The following is a 12,822-nucleotide window of genomic DNA, read 5'->3' as shown; positions in this document are numbered from 1 at the left end:
TTACCATGTTCGTTTATTTATTTGTGTATCTGAAATAATGCGTCACTACAGGTTCAGTCAACAAAGCATCTGGCTTGTGTTCTTGTATTAGAGTGAATTCTGGTTTTCTTGCGTAATCATAGTTTTTCTAAATTTCTTTGTCACGTCAGTATAATTGGTATCAAAATTCTTGTCTTGTTGGAAAAGAACCGTGCCAGATGTGGACGTTGAGTCACACTCCCACATACAGAACAGCTACACTAGTGCTTATTGGTTTTGTAGATTTTTATAGTTGCTGGGGTCTTAATTAATTAACTGTGTTTACGAAAATTTTCTTACATTGTTTGTTGCAGTCAGATAGCGTAATAATACTAGTCAGGGCCAACCGATTACGAGACTTACGTAATCGGACATACAGTTACTAAAACAAAACAAAACAAAACATTTTCAATTGATTATTTAATTAAGCCCCCATGCACGTGGCGACCGCTGCTTCGGATCGTCCCTTGGATTCTTCTGATTGTGAAAATTGTAGACTGTAGTATTGTTGTAGTAATTTGTAGTTCAGTAATTGTAGTCTGTATTGAATGTGTAGATTTGGTAATTGGCATTCTTCTAATGGTATTTTTCAAAATTTAAATTTTATTGCCTTGTATACGCGTTTGACAATCTTGTGCAATTATTTCAATTGTTCGATTGATCGTGTTTGAGGGAGATATTGCGTGTGAATAGTATTGTTGGAGATAAGGAGTCATTGTGTGTGATTTTCGTACAGTGACGAATCTTTCGTATATTTTGTAAATGATTACGCGATCAATGAAAAAGGCAAAAATGATGAATAGTGAGAATGACGAAATTGTTCACATGGCGAACTCGCCAACAGAGGAAAACAGTATGGTGGATAATGAGGTGGAAAACAATGTGATAAGTCGGGAAAATAGTCCGGAACCATTTCAAAATTTTTCTCAATCAGAAAATTTACAGAATCTGAGATTAACGACAGAAGACTCTGAAATAGTATCGAACACAGGTAGCCTTACAGCTGTGACGAAGGAAGTTAGTTTTGCGGGAGATGTTAGGGGCGAAAGGAATTTCGAACAAGTTAATATGGAGCAGTTGATGAGTGTAATATTAAATTTTCAATCTGAATTAAAAACACAGATAGGAACAATGGAAACACAGATGGGAACTTTGCGATCTGAAATTAAAACTGATATGGGAACAATGGAAACTCGGTTAGGATCTGAATTTAAAACAGAGATTGGAACAATTAAAACAGAGATGGGAACTTTGGAAACACGGTTAGATTCAAGAATAGGGACATGTTTCAAAAATATGAAAGATGAATTAAAGAAAGAAATCAGGGAAGAAGTACAACCGATTCTGAATTCTCACAATAATAGATTAATTGCAGTAGAAATCAGACAAAGGGAACAGGATAGAGAACAGGAAGAAAGAGATCGCGTGATAGTACAGAATTTTTCAGAGTTAAATTTACAACGTGCAAAGGATAAGAAAGAAATATTTGAAAAAATCGAGGAATCCGTACCAAATGACAGAATAAATAATCTAACACAACAATATGAACAGCTAGCTACCAAATGTGACAATACTGAAACCCGAGTCGCGACACTTACGGAAGACGTAAATAAACAGAAAGAACAATTTGGTGACTTATCGGAAAGAGTGGAGGAAATTTCAGATAAACTGACAAATCTTAGTTTACATGGGGACAGAGATTCGGATGATACAGCTCCATTACCATTTTCAGAAACCGAAGAATACCAGAACATAAATAAGCATGTTGAAAATCAGGGAAAATTTAATGAACGCGTGAAAAGGGAATTTGAGGCATTACGAAAGCAAGTCAAGTTGATCGAAGGGGAAATTGTAGGAAAAGATAGCAGAAGAAATTTAGAATCACAGGTAGCAGAGGGGTTTGAAGAAAATAATTTGTTTCATTTACGGGATGCAACAAGAGAGCGCCAGGCGCGCGAACTTTACAATAATCGACATTCGGACCGGGACAGACGCGGTAGGTCTTTGTCGCCACGAGGCGAAAACTTTGATTATAAACACTTTTTGACTGTCCGGAAATTTAAGATCTTCCGCAATTCTAAGAATGACATACATCCATGTGCATGGCTAGATCAATTTATGTACGCACTTCCACCAAATTGGCCACTAAGTCACAAACTAGAATTCATGTGTGGATATTTAGAAAACGAACCGGCGACGCGGATGCGCGCACTCATTAGAGATTGCAATAATTTAAATGATTTTTATCATGCATTTCTATCGGCATATTGGTCCGAAAACACACAAGACAGAGTCAAACATAGTCTGATTATGCAGCGTAATTTTAAACAGTCTGAGTTCCGCACGCCGGCAGAGTACTTTGAAGACATGATTCGAAAGAATCAGTTTCTGTCCAACCCTTATAGCCCGACTGAATTAATTCGCATTTGTTTAACTAAGTTGCCACAATCCATAAGACAAATTGCTTTGGCCGGAAGATGTAAAGATGACATTGAGACTTTTAAGACTTTGTTGCAAGAACTGGAGTATGACAACGACGACGGGACCTCTTGTAACTTTTTCAGTAACAGTAATTACAATAGACTTTCAGAGAAAAGTGATAGTGGTCGGAACGGGCGTTATACGGGTAATTTTGAGAATGACAGACGTAACAGACACGACAATAGATACCAGCCCTATGACAATAACAGACGTTCTAACAGAAATTACACAGACAACTATAACAACGGTAATTCGTATCGGAATGATCAATCATACGGAAACAGTAATCGGTATCATCAGGACAGAAATCATTCATACAGTAATAGAAATTCTTACTACAGAAATAACCAGGGTAGTAGGTACAATAATAATTTCAGAAGTGACAGTCGAAATTATACAAGAAGTAGTTATGCAGACAGGCAGGAAAATAGAAATTTTAATAACAGACACAACCCAGAATTTGCATCTAGCAGACAGGAGGGACCTAATTGGCATCCTCCACGTGACAGAACGTCTGAGAGACAAGTACAAATCGTTGAAATTGATCCGCGAAATGACGCGAATAATCAAAGACGTGACGCAAACAATCGACAATGACTTGTAGCTTCGGCTTCTGGCAGCAATATAGACGGCTCAGAAAGTAATGACACTACGACTTTACACTACGTACGCCTGGAAGACATGAGAGACATTTTATTAGACGAAAAGGAAAATAATGTAGACGCATTTTTACACCCTGTTATTGAAGTATGTGTGGGTAAGAATAAGTTCACGGCAGTATTAGATTCTGGGAGCCCATTGAATGTCATTAGTGAATCAGTTTTTCGTATATGTGTAAGAACTATCGCTTGTCCTGTGTTACCTATTTCTAAAACTACAATTCGAGGTGCGATTTCTGGAAAAAGTGTGGAGGTCAAACAACAGACCAATTTAAATTTCATTTGTCAAGGATACGAATTTTCTGCTAATTTTATCATTGTTCCATTACTCAGTACACAAATTATATTAGGTATGGAGTTTCTTAACGCACATAAGGCAATTTTGAACTTTAAAGAAGGAAGTGTAAATTTGACTGTTGCTGGAATGCCGAAATGTTTAAAATTTTTCGAGTGTTTAACAAGATCTGAGTCAGATACAAAATGTTTAAGGTTTCTTACTTCTGATGTTTTCGTTGAGCATTATGACGACAATGTGTTTATTCATGATAATGACAATAGATACAGAGACGCGATGGATGATATAATTAATAGCGAAGAATTAATTAACGAAAAGGTTAAGAAAGCTGAAGTGCCAGATGACGTTGCAAGAGAAGAGCTGCACCACATTTTAACTTCACATGCTACAGTGTTTAGTCATCACACAGGAACTATACAAGGCTTACAATATTTATTTAAAGTGAAAGAACACACACCATTTCGCGGGAAAACGTACGCTATTCCTTTGGCTTACAGAGACAAGGTTAAGAATGAACTTCAGTACATGTTAGATCAGGGCATTATTGAGCCTGCAGTCAGTCCTTATACTAGCCCATTACACGTTGTTCTTAAAAAGGATGGATCAATTCGTCTGGTTCTGGATTCCAGACAAATAAATAACATCATCATTCCTGAAACTGACCGCCCACAAAATTTAGATGAACTTCTTCAACATTTCCATGGAATTAAAGTTTTATCCACGATTGATATGCGCGCAAGTTTTTGGCAAATAGAACTCCACCCTGACTGTAGAAAATATACTGCTTTTTTAGCTTTTGGTAACTGTTACCAATTTCGGAAATTACCGTTTGGACTTACAGTATCTTCAGCAGCATTCATTCGTAGCTTAAATGAAATTTTACCTGTTTGTCTTCGTGACAATATTACTTCTTATGTTGACGACATTCTTATCGCTAAACGTTCTTGGAGTGAACACAACAAAATTTTGGACTCATTATTACGTATCTTTGCAAAAGTTGGCATGACAGTGAACTTGGAAAAATCTGAATTTGGTCGTTCTCAGGTGAAATTTCTCGGCCACATTATTTCTACAGAAGGTATTCTCCCTGATCCAGAGAAATTAGATGCTATTCGTAATTATGCTGTTCCTACTACAAAACGTGATGTTCGTAGTTTCCTTGGTGTCTGTAATTTTCTTCGACGCTTTGTGAAATTGGACGATTTGGCCACACCTCGCTTATGTGAACTATCTGGAAAGAAATCTAATTGGTGCTGGGATGAGGAAGCTCAGTCAGAATTTGAACAGCTTCGTGATGCTTTAGTTGCTGCTCCACTTCTTTCACATCCGGATTTATCTAAAGAATTTTGTTTGGCAACGGACTCATCATACAAAGGCCTAGGTGCACATTTATTTCAAGAGATAGAAGAAAACGGCGTTGTAGTCCAGAAAACTATTGCATTTGGGAGTCGTGTTCTTTCCAAATCAGAAAAGAATTATTCGATTACGGAACTTGAAGCTTTGGCTGTTGTTTGGGCTTTTACAAAATTTCGCACATTTTTGTTTGGCAGACATACTAGGGTTTACACCGATCATCGAGCTCTGGAATTTCTTATGTCAACAAAATTAACTCACGGCAGATTGTCACGATGGGCGTTGTACCTACAGGAATTTGACTTTAGTATTGTTTACATACAGGGTTCTTCAAATATTGTTGCTGATGCTTTATCACGTGCACCTATGGGTTTGAAACAAAGTGCTGAAGAGGACTGCAAGGAAAACAATTATTGTTTGATGTATATTCAAGGTGTTGCTTTTGAGAACTTTATTTCGTCTTCGCTCCAGGACATCGCTAAGGAGCAAAATAAGGATCCAATCTGGAAGGACATTAAGGAGAAGTGGAGGAGAAAGGAGAGCGTGGCGATTAGACAGCATTATTTAGTTCGCAATGACATTCTTTTTAAACGAAAATCCGTCGACAACTTTGTTTGGTTAGTTTGTATTCCTGATGAGTGGGTCAATAAACTGATTTGGTATACGCATCTCAGTTATGCACACTTTGGTCCCCGAAAATGCTTTCACAAATTACGAGAAAATTGTTACTTCAGTAATATGGAAAAACGTATTCGATCTGTTCTTGCCAAATGCAAATTATGTCAAATGGCTAAGCCTCCAACGATTTCTCACAGAGCACCGTTGTTTCCCGTCATTCCAGCGAAATTAAAGGAGATGGCTGCAGTCGATTTGTTTGGTCCAGTGGTTCGTTCTACTAATGGTTTTGCGTACATTTTCGTAGCAGTGGAGTTGACGTCAAAATATGTGTGTTTTACACCTTTACGCAAAGCAACAGCTCGTTCAGTATCTAACGCTTTTATCAAACATTTTCTTAAAGAAGTCGGTCACGTTGACAAGGTTATATCAGATAATGGATCACAGTTTCGTTCTAAAATTTGGCTTCGTACTCTTCAGCGTCGTAAAATTAAACCAATCTTCATTTCACTTTTTCACCCTCAATCTAACGCTTCAGAGAGATGGATGAAGGAAATCAATAAATTGTGCCGTCTTTATTGTCATCAGAATCACAGAACTTGGGATCAGTATCTTCATATTTTTCAAAACATTCTGAATGAACTCCCTAATGACTCAACTTCTTTACCGCCTTTATTGACATTAAAAAATAAAGCACCAACAAATCGCATTTCTGAAATCGTTCCTTTTCCGCCTTCACGGAAACTGCGGCATTCTGAAGTTGTCAACCTGGCTCTACGAAATATTGCGTCTGCGGCTGCAAGAAGAGAGAAATCAGCTAAACGTCCTGGTCGTTTAAAAATCTTGTCAGTTGGTCAGAAAGTGTTAATTAAGTCTCACCGTTTGTCTCATAAAGGAAAAGGCTTATGTCGCAAATTTTTTTTGCTTTATAACGGTCCATATAGAATTCGCAAAATTATACATGATAACACTGTTGAAGTAGAAACTCTTAAATCTCGACGCTCTAAAGGAATACATCACATATCAAACGTTAAAATTTTTGTGGAATGACATACTTGTGAAAAACTAACAGCTAGATGTAAACACGCAGAGAGTACAAGGATACCGCGCTGTGTTTTGGCGGCGGCACATACTCAAAGCAACAGTCAAGTCTGCGCGCCGCACAAGGCAGTCGTTGACCGCGAACAATAGCTTCCTACGTCACGCGCCCACAGCTGATCGAGCGCTCAGTGCGAATGCACTGACAGCCGTAAACAAATACACAGTCTAATTTCTCCGACTAAATTCTGTATAAAGCTATAAGGACTTGTTGAATTGTGTTATTAACATTCAGTATTTTGCAGGATACGGTTGTATAAAGTATTTAAGACCTTCAGGTAAATTCTGTGCGTGTCCGACGTTAAGACGACCTGCTATCGAGAAATTTTCAGGAAGAATGTAATTTCGAAGAAGAAAGTAATAAACTAAAAAAAAAGGGTAACTATTAATTGAGTTTATTTTTCAGGTAACAAATTTCCAATTGGGTACGTACTTTAGACGTAATTTGCTGCTCGCGATTACGTGATTCATACTTTGTGCTAATTTCATGTTCTATGAATTTACTTGTGAAGCGACATGCTTGCGTACATTTACTGATTTTGACAATGATTATTAATGAACTGGGTTGTGACTTGTATATTGTGCATCGCTTGGCTGCACTGCTATTTCACTGATGTCATATTTTTTAATTATGTTCCTGCTGTGCTTATTTATTTAAATTGTAATGGTAACCTGATTTATTGTGCTGATGTGTTTAGGTATGTAAGTTGTACTTTGTCATTTATCTGCTTGCGCCTTCATGTTTACTTATTAAGATTACATATGAACATTTATTTGCGTATGCTGATATAATGATAATGACCCGTTTATTACGTAAGATATATGTTTACTGCTATGCGTATGGATTACATATTTACACATTTCTGTTTTGTTGCCATAACTGCTCTTTAATTTGGTGTATAGAAATGCTGATATACTGTGTATAAACATAGAATTTAGGTTACACTGTGGTATTAATTATAGATTGTTCGCTTGGCAGAGCCTCGTTGTAGGAATTGTGCTGCATCCACTTGTTGACATTCTGTTCTCTACTGGTATATTTACTCGCTATTGCATGTTTTGCTTACGCTCAGTGCCTTACATTTTTAAGATAAGAAAATTAACTGCTATAATTCGACGAACGACATTAGTACAAGAAAGTCATTGAAGTCACATGAGCTAAAGTTTTATGGAAGCTGTATAAATTTATGCTAATAGGAAGGAAGCTAACGACATGACAGACCAAAACTAGGTTTAGACCATTAACAATTATTACACTGCATTTTTCGTGAGCAATTGAAATAGGAAGTGACACTTGACACAAAAAATACTCCACATGTTTGCTTCTGCTATAATTCTTGAAGTGGTGTACATACTGTGAAATATTATGATCATTCACACTCCGTAATCGTACTTAATTACTGAGAGTTATTCGAACTAAGTCTGTTAGAGGTCAGGTATGCATTTCTTTTATTTAATGATGGACAAGGAACCAAAATGTATCTTATAATTTATAATGAGTAGAAAATTTGGGTCAGATGGATTACACAGAGGTTGTGTGTTGACAATGTGTCTTCGGATTGTATGGGATGCTGAATTGAAGTTGCATTAGACTGACGAGAGGAAAGAGTTGTTATGGAAGTGAAATGATATTGGTGCTGAGGTTTATATTTATCGATGTATTATTATAGGTATTGAGAGTATATGAAGTTGTTTGTGGACAAGAGGTAAGGTGATATTGGTGCTGAGGTTTACATTTATCGACGTATTATTGAGGTATTATTGAGATTATGTGATGCTGATAATTATTGGAGTTTTGGTGGATAAGAGGTAAAGTAAGTGAGGAGCATATTTTTTTTTGTTGGTCTTATGGAACAAGAGGATGAAGAGAGCAGACTAAAACACTAAAATAGAAGGAAGATAGTCTATACACACACTTTGTTATATCACTAAGCAGTATATACTTTTTTTTGAAGAGAGGAAGTAATTGCATATCGTGGCTCACTGACAGTTGTTCAACAACAGTACATTTTGATCTGGCTTGGCAAACATTCGTCTTGACATGATGACTATGACGTTGACCTAACTATTATTGACTGTTATACATTGCTGCCACTACTACTTGATACACATGATGAACATCAGATTTTGACAGAATTACATTTACACAATTAACACTATTCAATTACACAGTAGTACTTAATGTGGATGAAGGATGAGTGAGTGTGTTCTGTGTGTTTTCCTTTACTAATCCTACCCACCTATCTCCTAAATATTATTTTATTTGTTTGTAGTGGCTTGCACTGACACCCATAAATATTATAGGTTTACTGGTATTTAAGTATTTGTAATAGTTAATAGGACAATTATCTGACATCATTTATGTGTTTGTTATGATTTGTATGTTTAGTGTAAAAGCACTGTATGTGCATTCAAACTATTGTTCATGCCTGAACTGTCTGATTAGTGAAGATAAATATTCTGAACTGTTCCCTGCACTTTTCAATATGATGTGTGACATTTAGTCATGTTTAATTTCTGCTGATGAACTGTGTGATCAGTGTTAGTGAATTTTGTGGAACTGCTTCTACTGATAAGATGTCCCCTGTTGCTGTGTGCACCTGATCAACATTGCTGATGCCACTAATGGACTGTTTCTACTGAAATGATGTCACTTGTTGGTGTCTGCACCTGCTCAACATTGCTGGGTGCCTCTGATGGACTGCTTCTACTGAAATAATGTCACTTGTTGCTGTCTGCATCTACTCAACATTGCTGGGTGCAACTGATGAACTGTTTTTACTGAAATGAAGTCACTGGTTGCTGTCTGCACCAACTCAACATTACTGGGTGCAACTGATGAACTGTTTCTACTGAAATAATGTCACTTGTTGGTGTCTGCACCTGCTCAACATTGCTGGGTGCAACCGATGGATTGCTTCTACTGAAATGGTGTCACTTGTTGGTGTCTGCACCTGCTCTACATTGCTGGGTGCCACTGATTGACTGCTTCTACTGAAATGATGTCACTTGTTGGTGTCGGCACCCGCTCAACATTGCTGGGTGCAACTGATTGACTGCTTCTACGGAAATGAAGTCACTTGTTGCTGTTTGCACCTGCTCAACATTGCTGGGTGCAACTGATGAACTGTTTTTACTGAAATGATGTCACTTGTTGGTGTCTGCACCTACTCAACATTGCTGGGTGCAACTGATGGACTGCTTCTACTGAAATGAAGTCACTTGTTGGTGTCTGCACCTGCTCTCAACATTGCTGGGTGCAACTGATGAACTGTTTTTACTGAAATGAAGTCACTTGTTGCTGTCTGCACCTACTCAACATTGCTGGGTGCCTCTGATGGACTGCTTCTACTGAAATAATGTCACTTGTTGCTGTCTGCACCAACTCAACATTACTGGGTGAAACTGATGGACTGCTTTTACTGAAAAGATGTTACCTGTTGGTGTTCTTTTTTTGTATAAACTAATCATTGAAAGCATTTTATGTGAACATTTGTATAAACTGATTTTTTGTATATTGTGTAAACTATTATGTAAAGTCACATGTATGAAAAGAAGTTGTATTGCTTACTGTATTTCATATATTAGGTTAGTAAAAGGTCAGTGCAAAGCCAAAATTTTAACTAATTATGTGATGTTTAGGTATTAATATTATCTTTATTTTTGTCTGTATTATTGTGGACGAATTTGGTGGTATTTTCACCACCAATGCTGGCAAAAATACCATCAAATTCTGGCCTGTGGAGGAGGGGCATATGAAAGGTGGCTACACTGTGCCACTGCGCCAGAGAGTGCGCCAAAGAGTACTATTAAGCCGCCTCCACAGTGCCTGTTTAGAGTTCGTGGCAGTCAGTGGTTGTTGAGGGTTCGTAGAGGACAGTGTGTGTTAAGAACTCATAGAGACAGTGTGTGCGTGGGCAGAGCTCGGGGTTGTCGTGAAGTTGGAGCGAGATGTTGTAGTAAAGAGCGTTGTTTCATGTCTTATGCAGTTATTTGATGGGAGAGATAGCAGATGATATTGTAATGAGTGCATTCGTCAATATATATGAAGGTAAAATTTACCATGTTCGTTTATTTATTTGTGTATCTGAAATAATGCGTCACTACAGGTTCAGTCAACAAAGCATCTGGCTTGTGTTCTTGTATTAGAGTGAATTCTGGTTTTCTTGCGTAATCATAGTTTTTCTAAATTTCTTTGTCACGTCAGTATAATTGGTATCAAAATTCTTGTCTTGTTGGAAAAGAACCGTGCCAGATGTGGACGTTGAGTCACACTCCCACATACAGAACAGCTACACTAGTGCTTATTGGTTTTGTAGATTTTTATAGTTGCTGGGGTCTTAATTAATTAACTGTGTTTACGAAAATTTTCTTACATTGTTTGTTGCAGTCAGATAGCGTAATAATACTAGTCAGGGCCAACCGATTACGAGACTTACGTAATCGGACATACAGTTACTAAAACAAAACAAAAAAAAAACATTTTCAATTAATTATTTAATTAAGCCCCCATGCAATGTGCAGCAGGCAGTTATGGTCTTATTCACGCAACAGGATACATTGTTTTACCAAACGGGTATCTTCAACCCAGTGCGTCGGTGGGATGACTGCCTCAGCACTCACTGCGATTTTACTTGTTTGGAATACTCATTCTGTACCGTACGGCCTTCAAATGAAAACTTTTTCATCGCCCCGTACAGCAGATTTGCAGCAGGGAGCCATAATTTTACTCTAGACAGGCTCTTAAGACTTTTTTTCAGCTTCAACACGTGTTGTACGGTTATAGTCGGCGGCAACTTGCCAACTGTCCATTTTTTGATTACGGTCTTTGGACACATTGCTTTTCATGTCTCACAGTTCTGCTCGCAGACATACGAGTATAACATTTATGAAATCTCTTGTTATCTCACTGTACAGGTGAGCCATAATAAAATATTAACACAGACTTTTCATTTTTGTTTGAAACTAACTTAATGATTTTACTAGATCCCTTCCAGCAAAGCATTCCAAACGTCTGGTACAAACCGGTATATCGACGAGAAGCACACTTTGAAGAGGTACACCACATTGTGTGAATCAACAAAAAACCAATAGGGTTACTGCCAGCCTGGTTGTAAACTGGAATACAATCTATCATATCGGTATTTGTCTTAACAGTTCTTATGCCAAATCGTGCTTCAGAAGTCTGGAACAGGTGTGTATGCAGCAATAGATGACTAGTTAAAGTTTTGAAAGGAGATCACTTACTTTAAAAAGACTGATTTCTCCTTTTCATGCTGACCTTTTTTCAAGTGGAATGCTAATACAGGAGAGCTGCACTTCCAATAGCTCGGTTTCGTCGATACCTCGGAAATACTGTGGGCTGTATCGCACGGAAATATATTGCTGCATACATTGCGCAGGCAATAATGGCCGACAGTGTTGGCGAAAATTTGGCTGCATTTCTTGTGGCCGGCAGTGACGAAATATGCAATTTCTATTGCACGTGTAAACGTCCCTTGATAGATAAACACTAAAGGGAAAAATTCATAACACCGAAAAGTAATTAACGTAGAGTAATAAAATTTCGGAAAGACATTTGTACAGGTAACATACTTAAACGATTAACATTGCAAGATCAAAGGTGGAGGTGATCTCGAGATAAGCCACTGCAAATGTGAAATGCTGGTACATTAATAATCGGTGTAACCAACAGAATGTTGAACGGAAGCATGCAGTCGTGCGTGCATTCTATTTTACAGGTGTCGGGTGTCAGTTTATGGGATGGAGTTTCATGCACGTTGGACTCGGTCGGTCAACACACGGATGGTTAACGCTGTTTGTGGATGGCGCTGGAGTTGCCGTCCGAAGATGTCCCATATGTACTCTACTGGAGTTAGAGGTGGCGATCGAGTAGGCTAAAGAAACATGCCGACACTCTGTAGAACATGTCGGATTACAACAGCGGTATGTGGGAGAGCGTTGTTCTGCTGGAAAACAGCCCCTGGGATACTGTTCATGAATAGCACCACAACAAGTCGAATCACCAGACTGACGTACAAATTTGCAGTCAGGATGCGCGGGATAACCACGACAGTGGTCCTGCTGTCATACGAAATCGCACCCCAGACCATAACTCGCGTGTAGGTTCAGTATGTCTAGCACGCAGAAAGGGTTGGTTGAAGGGCTTCAGCTGGCCTCCTTCTAACCAACAGACGGTCATCAGTGACACCGAGGCAGAACCAGCTTTCATCAGAAAACACAACAGACTTCCACGTTGCTCTACAATGAGATCTCGCTTGACACCATTGGAGTCGTAAATGG

This window comes from Schistocerca americana, chromosome 7 (genome assembly GCF_021461395.2).
Source record: "Schistocerca americana isolate TAMUIC-IGC-003095 chromosome 7, iqSchAmer2.1, whole genome shotgun sequence".
Taxonomy (NCBI): domain Eukaryota; kingdom Metazoa; phylum Arthropoda; class Insecta; order Orthoptera; family Acrididae; genus Schistocerca; species Schistocerca americana.
This window is presented reverse-complemented; position numbering follows the sequence as displayed.